This window comes from Emys orbicularis, chromosome 2 (genome assembly GCF_028017835.1).
Source record: "Emys orbicularis isolate rEmyOrb1 chromosome 2, rEmyOrb1.hap1, whole genome shotgun sequence".
Taxonomy (NCBI): domain Eukaryota; kingdom Metazoa; phylum Chordata; order Testudines; family Emydidae; genus Emys; species Emys orbicularis.
The window spans coordinates 14728271-14741575 of record NC_088684.1 but is presented as its reverse complement, the minus strand read 5'-3'; positions in this window follow the sequence as shown (position 1 = coordinate 14741575).

Sequence of the window (13305 nt, the reverse complement as noted above, 5' to 3'; positions counted from 1 at the left end):
TCTTTGACCTCTGATCATGACACACAATGACCACTTGCTTTGAAATTAGCACTTTTCTGTTGAAGTTCTTCATTTGCTTTCCACAAGGCTTCTTTCTCATTTGATGGGTTATTTAGTTACAGGGGTAACACAGTGTAAATGTTGCTACTACATTATAACGGGATACAGATAAGTGAAAACAATGCATTTAACATCCCACTCGTTTTCATGAAGTTTAAACACCAAATACACTCTTATACATTTAACAATTACTTTGATCTATACTAATACACAAGTGAATTGGCCCGGCTTTCCGCCATGCATTGGTAAGCATCCAATGAAGCTTGGGGCTTTGCCATGAGCTGGCACTTGGTCTGCCAGTGTGACACTTACATTTTCAAAAGTGATTTTGTATGCTTGAGTTTTTGGCATCTTAAATGTGCCTGATTTTTAGAAATTGCTCAGTATTAACCTTCTGAAAATCAGGCCCCTTTACGGTCTCTCAAATTGTGTTCCCATAAATTGAGGCATCCGAGTCCAACACTGAACATTTAGGTCCTCATTTGCAGGTGCTGTTGCAGCAATTTTGCATGTAGATTAGGAAACTGCACCTGCAGGCTGCTAATTATGGGCATCATCAACCTTTGCAAGTTGCTACCCAAAGGAACAAAACATTTTCATTCACCTCTTAGGTTACCGGAACTTTCTTTTCAACAGTTCCTACAACGGATAACTTGGGTTCACTTCCGAGACCTGCAATGACCCTTTTGTGGTGCTGTTGATTCCCCCAATAGAGGGGGAATGCCTGCATGGCAGAACTAGGCATAGGCAGCCTGGCACCATTCCCATCCCGCCATTTGGCATAGCGTAGAGTGGAGGTGAGAGGGGGTGTGGTTGGAATGCAGCTTGCTCTGACAATCCCTGGCTGGCAGGTGGCTCCTTGGGAGTCAGTGCACGGAGGTCAAGATTACAGGAGTCTTTGGGCTACTCTAAACTATGCCCTTAAGGGCAGGATGCCCCTAGGATCAGGAAGCTGTAACTGGCTCCGTTGTGGATACCCCACCTTTCCTAGCATAGGGAGAACAGAACCCTTGTGTATAACTTATTTTACAAACAACTTAGATTATAAATTCTTCCTTGCAGGGGCCATCTCCTGGTTCTGTATTTGTACAGCACCTAGCACAATGGGGCCCTGGGCCCTGATTGGGTCTTCTAGGTGCCAGGATAATACAAATGATTTCAGTAAAATCAGTTTAAATTAACATTCTGAAACTCCTAGTGCAGGAAGTGTTTTGTTCACTTGAGTCATTCTCTTGTCGCATGCTGCATAGGTGCAAATTCTCTAGGTTTTTGCTTCCACATTTAATTATTTAGTAGAGCAGTAAAAAGTGAGAAGGACCTTTTCAGCAGTGGCAATGTAGAGTGACACACACAGACAAGTCACTTCAGGATTTCTCTAGTCTGGAAGATATTCTGCGTTGACCTGCCACAACTAAAATATGCCATTTTCTTTAGTCACTCCAACAGAGCTGATTGCGCAAATGTCCTGATTTCTTGCTTGTTGGGCTCTGACAAATATAATATTGTTGCCTGCAGTGTTGTTGTAGCTGTGTGGGTCCCAGGATATGAGGGAGACAAGGTGGATGAGGTTAGGGTTACCATGTTTCAGGTTCCCAAAAAGAGAACACTGCCAGACGTGGGGTGCGGGGAGGGGAAGCTGGAGTGGGTACAGTTGGAGGTGCTGGAGGAGTGTGTGTGTACAGGGAGGAGTACCTGGGTGTGCAGGAGAGGGTAGTTGGGGCCTCACTCCTTTTAAAAGGAGGATTGTGTGTGAGGGCTTTTATCTAGAAACCGAGGGCCAGAATCTAAGTGGGTGGTGTCCATGAAATGCTGGGTACCTTCTATGAGATGGGGAACATGGGAGTCAGTTCAAAGGCAAAAGGTAGCTTGGTTTAGAAAGAGGAGTTTTATCTACTATAGAAGTGTAAAACCGGATGTTGCGTCTTTATGTTTATTTTCTGTGTAACTTGTATGTATTTGCTTCCCTTGCTATTTCAACTTTGAGTCTGTGACTTTTCTATGAAATGAACCTTCTGTTTATTTTTACTCCAACCAGGTCTCTACTGTGCAAACTGTGTGGTATGGGGGTGTGTGTGCAAAGTGAACTGATAACTGGGGGCAGGATTCACTCCATCTTGGGTGACGAACCAGAGGGGAAAAGTCTGAGTGTGTGGCAGTTAGGAACTCAGGGCAGATGGATCTGGGGAGATTCCAAACTAGAAAGGCTGTTGAGGTCACCCTGCAAACCTGGTGGGAGCCAGGTTGAGACCTTTATGCTTGTAGGCTGGCTACTGGTGTCAAGTTTCTGAGCCATAGCTACCTAGCATTAAGGCAACCAAAGTTATAAGGCAGGCAGTGAGAGAATCCCTTACTGGCCTGGGTGACCCCCAGAACATCACAATGGAGCTCAAAATCTTGTCTCTTTCACCAACAGAAAGTGGTCCAATATTATCTCACCCACCTTGTCTCAGATATAATGATCATGGTACTTAGCACTTCCAGGCAGTAGCACTTTTGGGTGAAAGTACTCTACAAGCATCAATTTAATAAGCCTCACAAAATCCTTGGGAGATTGAGGGATATTTTCACAAATAAGCATGGCATTTGAATTTCCATTATTTGTGAAATTATATTATCCATCATTCACAATCCTCCAAATGAATTCCAGTTGAGCCTGTGCATTTTCTTTGCATTGATCTTTCATTTTATTTTTTTTAAACAGACTCTTAAGATTTAGTATGTACAAAGTTCCTTATTAACTTTTACCACAACCAAAGGACCACTGGGAACAATTTTACTGTGCATCATTTCCTTGCTTGCAAACTCCAAAAAAGACTCAGATTAAAGGCACAGGAAAGCCCGGAACAGCAAGCAGTGAATTAAATTCCACTTTTTTCACATAGATCTGGCACAAAACAAACCAACAAACAAACAAACAACCAAACCAACAAACCAACCAACCTCTACCTTGCTTTCTAAAATACAAGTGCTGCACGTTTAAAAGCTAAAACTGTATAGGTTATGCCAAGAGGCTGCGTATATCTTAGTGGCCTTGGAAAATTAATGTTTTGTTTTAAGTAAAGTTGAAGTTACTCATGTTATCTCTCTCTGTCAATAGCAAGTACATTACCATTATCTAGTGTCTGCAAGCACACTATTAATTTACCTTGTACCATCCCAATAGAGGCAAAAGAATTGTTCAAGGCAATGAGGCGTATCTACTTCCACTCCTTGGGACAGAGTTACTTCCAAATAATCAATATTAATGTAGTGAAGGAAGGGCAGAGAGGAAAAAAAGATCCTCAGCCCGACTGATTTATCAGCTAAAGTCACATCAGCGTGCAGTGAGACACTCAGTACTCTTTACTAGACTGAATGGAGACTAAATGGTTTATCTAGGATAGTGGCTCTGTCAGAATATCCTCCTGAAGTCAAGATTAATATGGTACTTTGAAACCAGAAAACAGACAGATGTAACACTGCCCCCTCTAAAATCGATACCGTCTTGGTCATATAGAGATCTGGTGAGTTCCTCAAAATACATGTTCACTTCACCACTTTTTTTTAAGGGAAAATATTTTTAGAAAAGTAACTTTCTTCCTCATCTAAGAGTGCCTGTTCCCTACAGCTTAGGAGAACAGTGAGACAGATAGCTAGTCCAAGCCTTCAGTCATCTGCAGCAAAATATGATAGACATAGGGTCAAAAACAAACATTAGAAAAAATACATGCTTTGTTATTGTAACACAACCTGCAATCTTTTTTATTTTAATCATGAAAAAATAATTACCAGCTAATGGCCTAATGTCCCTTTTGACCTCCAGCAGGAAACAGGGGAATATTGCTTTTAAACTCATGCCCCGATACCATGTCTTTAAGTAGGTTGAAGTCAGAGGGGGGTGGTAAATGAATGCCCTTCAAGAATACTGCAGCAATGCTAAAACATTCAGTCCTTGGTATCTGGAATCACACATGCTCAGGCATTAAGATTTAGAACATATTCACCAAAAAAGCCACCCCAAAACAAAACAAAAAACCTGAGCCAAAAAAACAAAAAAATGACTCAAGTAGTAACAGGAAACCCAATTTATTTTCTCCATATGGCTAAGAACAGTAGAAGACAATAGAATAATAGAATCATAGAATATCAGGGTTGGAAGGGACCTCAGGAGGTCATCTAGTCCAATCCCCTGCTCAAAGCAGGACCAATTCCCAACTAAATCATCCCAGCCAGGGCTTTGTCAAGCCGGGCCTTAAAAACCACTAAGGAAGGAGATTCCACCACCTCCCTAGGTAACCCATTCCAGTGCTTCACCACCCTCCTAGTGAAAAAGTTTTTCCTAATATCCAACCTAAACCTCCCCCACTGCAACTTGAGACCATTACTCCTTGTTCTGTCATCAGGTATCACTGAGAACAGTCTAGATCCATCCTCTTTGGAACCCCCTTTCAGGTAGTTGAAAGCAGCTATCAAATCCCCCCTCATTCTTCTCTTCCGCAGACTAAACAATCCCAGTTCCCTCAGCCTCTCCTCATAAGTCATGTGCTCCATCCCCCTAATCATTTTTGTTGCCCTCCGCTGGACTCTTTCCAATTTTTCCACATCCTTCTTGTAGTGTGGGGCCCAAAACTGGACAGAGTACTCCAGATGAGGTCTCACCAATGTCGAATAGCGGGGAATGATCACGTCCCTCGATCTGCTGGCAATGCCCCTACAGCCCAAAATGCCATTAGCCTTCTTGGCAACAAGGGCACACTGTTGACTCAGATCCAGCTTCTCGTCCGCTGTAACCCCTAGGTCCTTTTCTGCAGAACTGCTTCCTAGCCATTCGGTCCCTAGTCTGTAACAGTGAATGGGATTCTTCCGTCCTAAGTGCAGGACTCTGCACTTGTCCTTGTTGAACCTCATCAGGTTTCTTTTGGCCCAATCCTCTAATTTGTCTAGGTCCCTCTGTATCCTATCCCTACCTTCCAGCGTATCTACCACTCCTCCCAGTTTAGTGTCATCTGCAAACTTGCTGAGAGTGCAGTCCACGCCACCCTCCAGATCATTAATGAAGATATTGAACAAAACCGGCCCCAGGACCAACCCTTGAGGCACTCCGCTTGAAACTGGCTGCCAACTAGACATGGAGCCGTTGATCACTACCCGTTGAGCCCGACGATCTAGCCAGCTTTCTATCCACCTTATAGTCCATTCATCTAGCCCATACTTCTTTAACTTGCTGGCAAGAATACTGTGGGAGACTGTATCAAAAGCTTTGCTAAAGTCAAGGAATAACACATCCACTGCTTTCCCCTCATCCACAGAGCCAGTTATCTCCTCATAGAAGGCAATTAGGTTAGTCAGGCATGACTTGCCCTTGGTGAATCCATGCTGACTGTTCCTGATCACTTTCCTCTCCTCTAAGTGCTCCTCTAACTGGTTAACTAACTGCTCTAGTATAGAAAAATTAATTTGCCTAACCTTCCCCCTCCATTATTCAGGTGATTATAAGATAATAAGAGGAAAGCTTTAAACCCAGATGTCCACATGTGGAGTTTATCAGGAGTTGTTGCATGTGAACATACCACCAAGTGACTATTAAACCTGTAATCAGATGGGACTGACTGAAGAAGGAAGATTAAGGATTTGATCCTGCAAGGTGCTGGGCATTCTGGCCTGGGTCCTACAAAGCACTTAAGGGTGTGCTTAATTTTAAGCACATGGATAAACCCACTGACTTCAGTGCTTTGCTGGATGAGGATCAGAGTGCTCAGCGTGTGGAAGGTTTGAGCAATAAAAGAACTCTATAATTAGGCTTGGAAGGATTTGATTTTTCAAATTGATAAACGTCGATTTCACCATTGCCACAAACCAACTGTAAAACTATTTCCATCAATAACAACCAAAATTTACAGATAGGCAAAGTTAAATATGGTGCTTGAGAACTTATTAGAGTTTGGTTTAAGGATATTTACGTTGTATATTTTGACATGTGATGTTGACAATTTGAGTTTTAACAGTTATAAAGCTTTAACTTTTTGAATTTCAACATCTGCTGTCATTAAATAATTGTCAGACCTCCCAAAATTTCCCACAGCTGTGAAAGTTTTAAACTGATAAAATATAAACAATGCTTAAAAATAAACAGGATGTCATCTGTCAAAAATTATAAAAAATAGAAACTGAAATCTGTCAAGCTTATATATATAATTAAGGGAGAGAGGATGAGAACTGTGGGACATGCCACTATGAAAATGAAAGGAGAGAGATGTCATTCTGTTTTCTGTGTGCTGCTCCTTTAAATGTAGGGGAGACTCCCTGATGCCTGTGAGTCAGCTGTCAATTTGGGTTTGTTAAGCAGGAGACTGTCACACCACCAGCCACCCTGTTCTCTCTCGCACTGAGACTTGATGTTTATTCTTTATTTCTCTGTTGTTTTCCATAATCTGAAATGAAAACAACCTAGACTGCAAAGTGCACATTTTGCTTCTTGTGTACAGGAAAACAACTAGAGTCAGTCTATAAATACTAGACAAGTTTACACACCAGAAATAAAGAGGATTTAATGAGGGTGAAACAAGGGGCTATAACTAGGAGTAACGGGATGATATTAAATAAGAGAAACAGTACAATGAATATCAGGAAAAACTCTTTAACAGTGAGATGTCTTAGACACTGTGGAATAGTGTCTCAAGGGACAGATGCTACTTCATTTGAACATTTATTTAAACAACACTGGAAAAAGAACTCCAGGGAACAATCCTGTACTGTTAGGATGACAGAATGCATGACACCATAGGTTTTCCCCATCTTTAACTTCTATGTAGCAGATACATGTCCATCAGTTCTTATAAACCCATAAGGCCAAATTCATCCCTGGGTTAACTCCAGTGAAGACACAAGGGTTAAAATTTGGTCCTGTTTGGGAAGAAAAGTATTAAAAAGTGCAGAGGAAAGATACATAAAAAAAGAAAAAAAAAACAACAACCAACAACAAACAAGTTTTTATTGAGAGGGAACTTCACTGAAGGGAACTTCACTGAAACAGCATGAGCAGGCAAGAGAACGCCAACTTCCTCTGGTTCCATAGAAATTATACCCCACCAAACCTCCCCAGAAGGTGATCCGGTTACAAACGTTGCATTAACAGAATAATCTTTCATTCGCTGAGAGCAAGTCTCCATTTCTAGCTGCTTCCAAGCCTTTCTCAAATTAATTTTTCCATAAGGAGAGCCACGCAGACAAAACCTCAATGAATATATTATAATTGAAATACTTATTTAAAAATCTTAATTGAAAGCATTATTTAAGGAACACTCTCAATTTACAACCTATGCTATAAACACACACATTTATTTCCCTATGTCACTAACAACTTCAATTATTATAGGTGAAAGAATTTGTGAAAATCCAATTTGCCTGTCACTGCTTAAGCTTTTGCTCTTTGTCTGTCACTTAGTGTGGACAATGGAAATAAATGAAATCAGTTTCACTATAAGAATGTTAATAATAATATAAGTAAATAACCCAACAGGATAAAGAAGCAGGGCTAAATAAAATTACTTAGACATTTCTTTTATTTATTTAATGGGAACATAGGAATTGTCAAGCTGGATCAGACTCATGGTCCATCTACTCCAGTACTGTGTCTCTGACAGTAGTCAGCACCAGGTGTTTCAGAGGTAGATGCAAGAAGCCTCTTACTATGCAGATGTGGGATATTCTGTCTCCCATGAAGGTCTCCTCCTAATTTATAACAGTTAGAGGCTATTTTAAACCCTAGAGTATAAGGCTCTATATCCTTTCTGAAATGTAAGTTAACGTTAACTATTATTATTCTGGATATCCTTGATAGCCATATAAATATCCAATCCCTTTTTGAATCTTGTGAAGGTCCTGGCCTCATTGACATCCAGTGGCAATGAATTCTACAGGCTAATTACGCTCTGTGTGAGAAAGTATTTCCTTCTATCAGCTCTGAATTTCCCAATTTATAATTTCATTGAACATCACTTAGTTCATGCGTTGAGCTCTACCTTCTCTAGACCATTTGTTATTTTATTGACTTTTATCATGTCCCCCCTTTGTCTCCCTTCCAAGGTAAACAATCCCAGTCTTTCTAGTCTTTCTTCCTATTAGAGTTTTTCCAGGTCTCTGGTCATTCTCATCACTGGAGCTGTGAGGGAACTGGAAGGTACCTCTATGACTGCACTCTTCAGGGTCAAAGACAAAAAACCGGGGAGAATCAAGTTGGGTGCAAAAATACATAGTTTATTGAGGCAGTTCCATTTTCCCCACAGCAGAAGTTCCCTGCAAAATGCTTGGTAGGCCCCTCAGCCCTGTTCCAGACACTTCAATAGTCCTTTCTATAGTAAAGCAAAGAAATAGTCCCTAAGCCAAAGTCAGTAGTCCTGGGCCAGGCCTCCCTTCCTCAGGAGGGCTCTGGCAGTCAGCAATCTCTGCAGAAGTTCTGGGATGGTCCTTTCCTCAGGGAGAAAAAGATAGGAGGTCTGTCCTCCTTCTAGTCAGCCAGAAATTAAGCTATCCTCTTCCTTTTTTACTGGCTCTTTGTTACCTGGCAGCAAATGGAGGTGTAGCAGGGCAGGGCTGAGTGGGCCCACAGCAGCTCACTAACCCCTGTGGGCTCATTGTGGGGGTTGGCATACCCCATCACTACCTCCCAGAGGAAATTTCACATTGCCATAAAAAAACTTCATCCCAACTGAAACAAAAAGTCTGATATGCAAAATTTTCCTTTTCAGAAAGCTCTTCTTTGGATGAATCAAAACAGAATGGCATTAACATTTCTGGCCCCAGCAACCCAGGCTCCTTGACAGGCCTTCAAGGCAGGGTGCCAAGGAGCGTGGGCTCTTCAGCACCATACAGGCTATCAAGGAGCCAAGGAGGCCTTTGGGGAGGCAGGAAACCAGACAAGTTTCTGCTGGAAGTTTTGTCGAAATTGACATGTTCCTGTGGCACATTTCAGTCCTGACAAATTAGCATTTTCTAACAGAAAAACCTTCTGTTCTGCAATATCACCTTCTCAGCTTGCGCAGTGGTCAGTACTCCATGAGGCCATGCAACTGATTTATAAAAAGGGATTATAATACTCTCCACATAACTGACAATCCCATTCCTTATGAATCCCAGTCTTGGTCACTTTTTTGGACCACAGCTGCACATAACATTTCTAGGTTTCTCTGTTTTTTATCACCATATTATCTGTGTACCAGACACACTTTAAGAAGTTTTTCCTCCTAACCTTCTTTTCAGTTAGGGAATTCTTATTACTCCTTTTTTGTAGATGGGGATCTGAGGCACAAAGAGGCAGATCCTCATCTGGTGCAAATGGCATCGTTCCAATGAAGCTAATATTTGCATTTTAGGTTTAATAATCATTTGGGTCCAATGCTGCTGCACTGATTTATACCAGGAAAGGGTCTGACCTCATGTGATTTACCAAGGGACACATAGGAAGTTTATGGCAGAATCATAAATTAAACCCAGGTGTGACATTGTATACCTTGGGGGAGCGTACTGTAACCCCCATATTCCTCATTTTCATATAATCGTGATCTTACATATAACCCATGCCTTGTAAGGTATCAGGGGAAAGGTTATGATCTGCTGAAAGTCATTTTTCTATCCATATATGTGCATCGTTAATGCATATGAAGTTATGAGATTTGTGTTGTATGGTTGTCACTAAAACATGCTGTAAATTGGGGAATCAGCCAGATATTAGCTCCCCAGAGGCAACAGCAAGGAAAGTAACCAACGCCCAGGTGGGGTGTGAAACAATCCATCAACAGCCATTGTCCAGCAAGGGAGCTACAATTCAGTGACTCACCTGCATGAGGCCACACCAGGGGAATTGCTTAACCTTGCTTGGAGAGACTCAGCAATGCCCCCCAGACATGCCTGGACTTGTGCTCCCCAAGCACATGGACTGAGGGTATAAAACAGACAGAGTGGACACATACTGGGCCCTTCTCCTGCCCCCACCTATGCTGCAAGCAACCAAGACACTGAGAAGAAGACAAGACTCCAACACAGGAGATTGGCCCAGGTTTAAGGAACAAACCTGTATATCAAGGACTGCAATATCCAGTGGGGTGAGAATGTGACAGGTTGGATCACAGAAACCCCCTTGGGAACTGCCAACTGATGTGCCAAGACTACTTCTGTTCCTGCTTTCCTGCCCTGGCAGCTTAGGACTCCAGCACCCTGTCTTGTTGAGCCAGACACACCAGTCTGCTCCAACACAGACCCAGGGTCTGAACCACGTGCCCCAAAGCTGCAGACTTTACTGAAAGCATGAGTGTTGCTGTCTTTAACACTCAGATGCCCAACTCCCAATGGGGTCTAAACCGCAAATAAATTGTTCACCCTCTATAACACTGATAGAGAGGTATGCACAGCTGTTTGCCCCCCCCCCCCAGGTATTAATACATACTTTGGGTTAATTAATAAGTAAAAAGTGATTTTATTAAATAGAGAAAGTAGGATTTAAGTGGTTTCAAGTAATAGCAGACAGAACAAAGTGAATTACCAAGTAAAATAAAATAAAACACGCAAATCTAAGTCTAATACAGTAATAAAACTGAATACATATAAAATCTCACCCTCAGAGATGTTTCAATAAGTTTCTTTCACAGACTGGACGCCTTCCTAGTCTGGGCACAATCTTTTCCCTGGTACAGCTCTTGTTCCAGCTCAGGTGGTAGCTAGGGGATCTCTCATGATGGTGCTCCCCTTTTCTCTGTTCCACCCACTTATATATCTTTTGCATAAGGCAGGAATCCTTTCTCCCTCTGGGTTCCCAACCCTCCTCACTGGAAAAGCACCAGGTTAAAGATGGATTCCAGTTCAGGCGACATGATCAGATGCTTCAGAGAGAATGAACAGAGCAGTTATTGAGTGATCCATCCCCTGTAGTCCAGCCCCAGCGTCTGGCAGTAGGAGCATGGGGTTGCATCCATGGCCATCTTGGCTAATAGCCATTGATGGACCTATCCTCCATGAATTTATCTAATTCTTTTTTGAACTGAGTTATTCTTTTGGCCTTCACAACATCCCCTGGCAATGAGTTCTGCAGGTTGACTATGCATGCCACAAGAAAGACTGTTTCAAGTATGTTTTCATCCCAAATGAAAACAAACTACCAGAAATCTTGTGAGAAAGACCAAGAGACTTCCACCCCAAGTTTGCTTATTCAGGAAGTTTGGATAAACACCAGAGAAGCAACCGACTCTGAACAGGGCTGAATTAAGACAGTTTAGGCAAAGATCCCCCAAGTATTTGGAACCCCTAATAGTGAACATTGGCAAGCTCTAATCTGAGTGAACAACTTCCTGGCCCATAGTCAGGAGTGTCACCAACTGAACTGTACTAAGAGAAATGAGCCTCATAAACATGAACAATTATTCCAAAATGAAACAAACCCATTACAGGGCACGGCCCAGAAGCTGGGAGACAGGACATAACGGGTAATTTATGGCTGCCCCGCACCAGGTGTATAAGCCCCTTCATCCTGCTAACACGTTTAGGAGACAGGCATAGTTTGATGGCCAGTGCTCTGTGGAGGCCAGGATTCACTTGTTGCTGTGTTCCAAGCCCCAGAATGGGCATGCTGAGGCGGAGTAGAGACTATGGACGGCCCCTTCCCACTGCAGTTGCTGCATAGCACGGGGGGAAATCGTTGTCTGTGACTAAAGAGCAGATTAGCAGATGCAGCTCCTGAATGCATTCTCCTCCTCTGACCCACCACCTTGAGGTTTCATGCCTGCTCCACCACTGTGCAGGCATCGTGCCTCCAGAGGTCCCTGCTCAGATGGTGCTCATTGCTCTGGGAGTAGTAGAACCAAGATAGCATATTGAGAGCAAGAGGGATTTTCACATGCAGCATCAGAAGAAAGGGAATGTACCTTACTTCTTCCTCCTCCTCCCTGCACCTGCAAAGTCTAAAGAGAAATCAGAGTATGTAACCTCCTGACCCAAGTGCAGCGGCTGCTGTTTCTTTAGACTTTGCACGCTACCATTCTTCATCTCTAAGTGCAAATCCTTACTCACAACCTCCTTTCACTTTCTATCCTGCCATCCGCATCTATTATTGAAATCATCTATCAGGAATGCTTGCCACTGCTTCAAGAGTTTGGCCTGCAATGCCAGCTCCTGAATTTCAAGTGCCCGTTCCTTCACCCCTTTATAGTTTTAATGATATATATATACCCTTCAAAAGGGAACAAAGTCTCATTATTTGTCTGAGAGAAATTTGTGAAGACAGCAATGTCTATATCTTAATGAGGGGCTTTCCCCACATTCCCAAGCCAGCCATAAATCCTATGTATCAGGGTTGAGTAGGTTTATAGACTGGGTGAGCTGGAAAATCTAGTTGTTTATCATCTTATTTCAATGCAAAGACTTTTTCCTAATCACAAGCCAAGAGGTAATGCCACTGGGCAAACCAATTTGTATTAAGTGCCACTTGCTGGAAATATTTATACTTTGTTCTTTCAAAGATATAGTCTCTTTTTCATCTCCCCCTCCTTTAGCATGTGTGACTTTCATCTTTTGTACCAGCCTCTCATTCATTTTTCTGTTTGTTTTTCTCATCTTTTTCTTTTACATTGCCTACAATCTCATCTTGCGATATCGTCACAACTCCACTGAACCCAAGGAGTGGATTCCAGAGTCAATCTGGAGAGAGGGTGAGTGGACATCAGATGCAGGATACAGACATAATTTTAATATTTTAGTTACAAATGTAGAGTTCCCAAAGATGGAACCTGAACAGAAAAGGCTCTAACAGCCAGGGCCGGCTCCAGGCACCAGGCACCCAAGCACATGCTTGGGGCGGCACCTGGTAAGGGGTGGCGGGGGGAGCGCGGCGCGGTGTGGCATTCCGCGGGGGGGGGGTGCTCCGGCGGCGCGGCGCTCGGCGGGGGGACGGCGCGGGCGCGGCGCTGGGTGGGGGGTTCCGGCGGCGCTCGGCGGTGGGCGGGGGCGGGCTCCGGCGGCGCGGCGCTCGGCGGGGGGGCAGCGCGGGGCGCGGCGCTGGGGGGGGTTCCAGCGGCGCTCGGCGGGGGGGAGGGGGGGGCTCCGGCGGCACTCGGCGGGGCGCGGCGCTCGGGGGGGGGGCGCGGCGCTCGTAGGGGGGGGGGGGGGGGGGCTCGGGGACGGCGCTTTTTTTTGCTGCTTGGGGCAGCAAAAAAGTTAGAGCCGGCCCTGCTAACAGCAAAACTAGCGCAGTTCAGGTGTATATATTTGCAGGGTTATAGG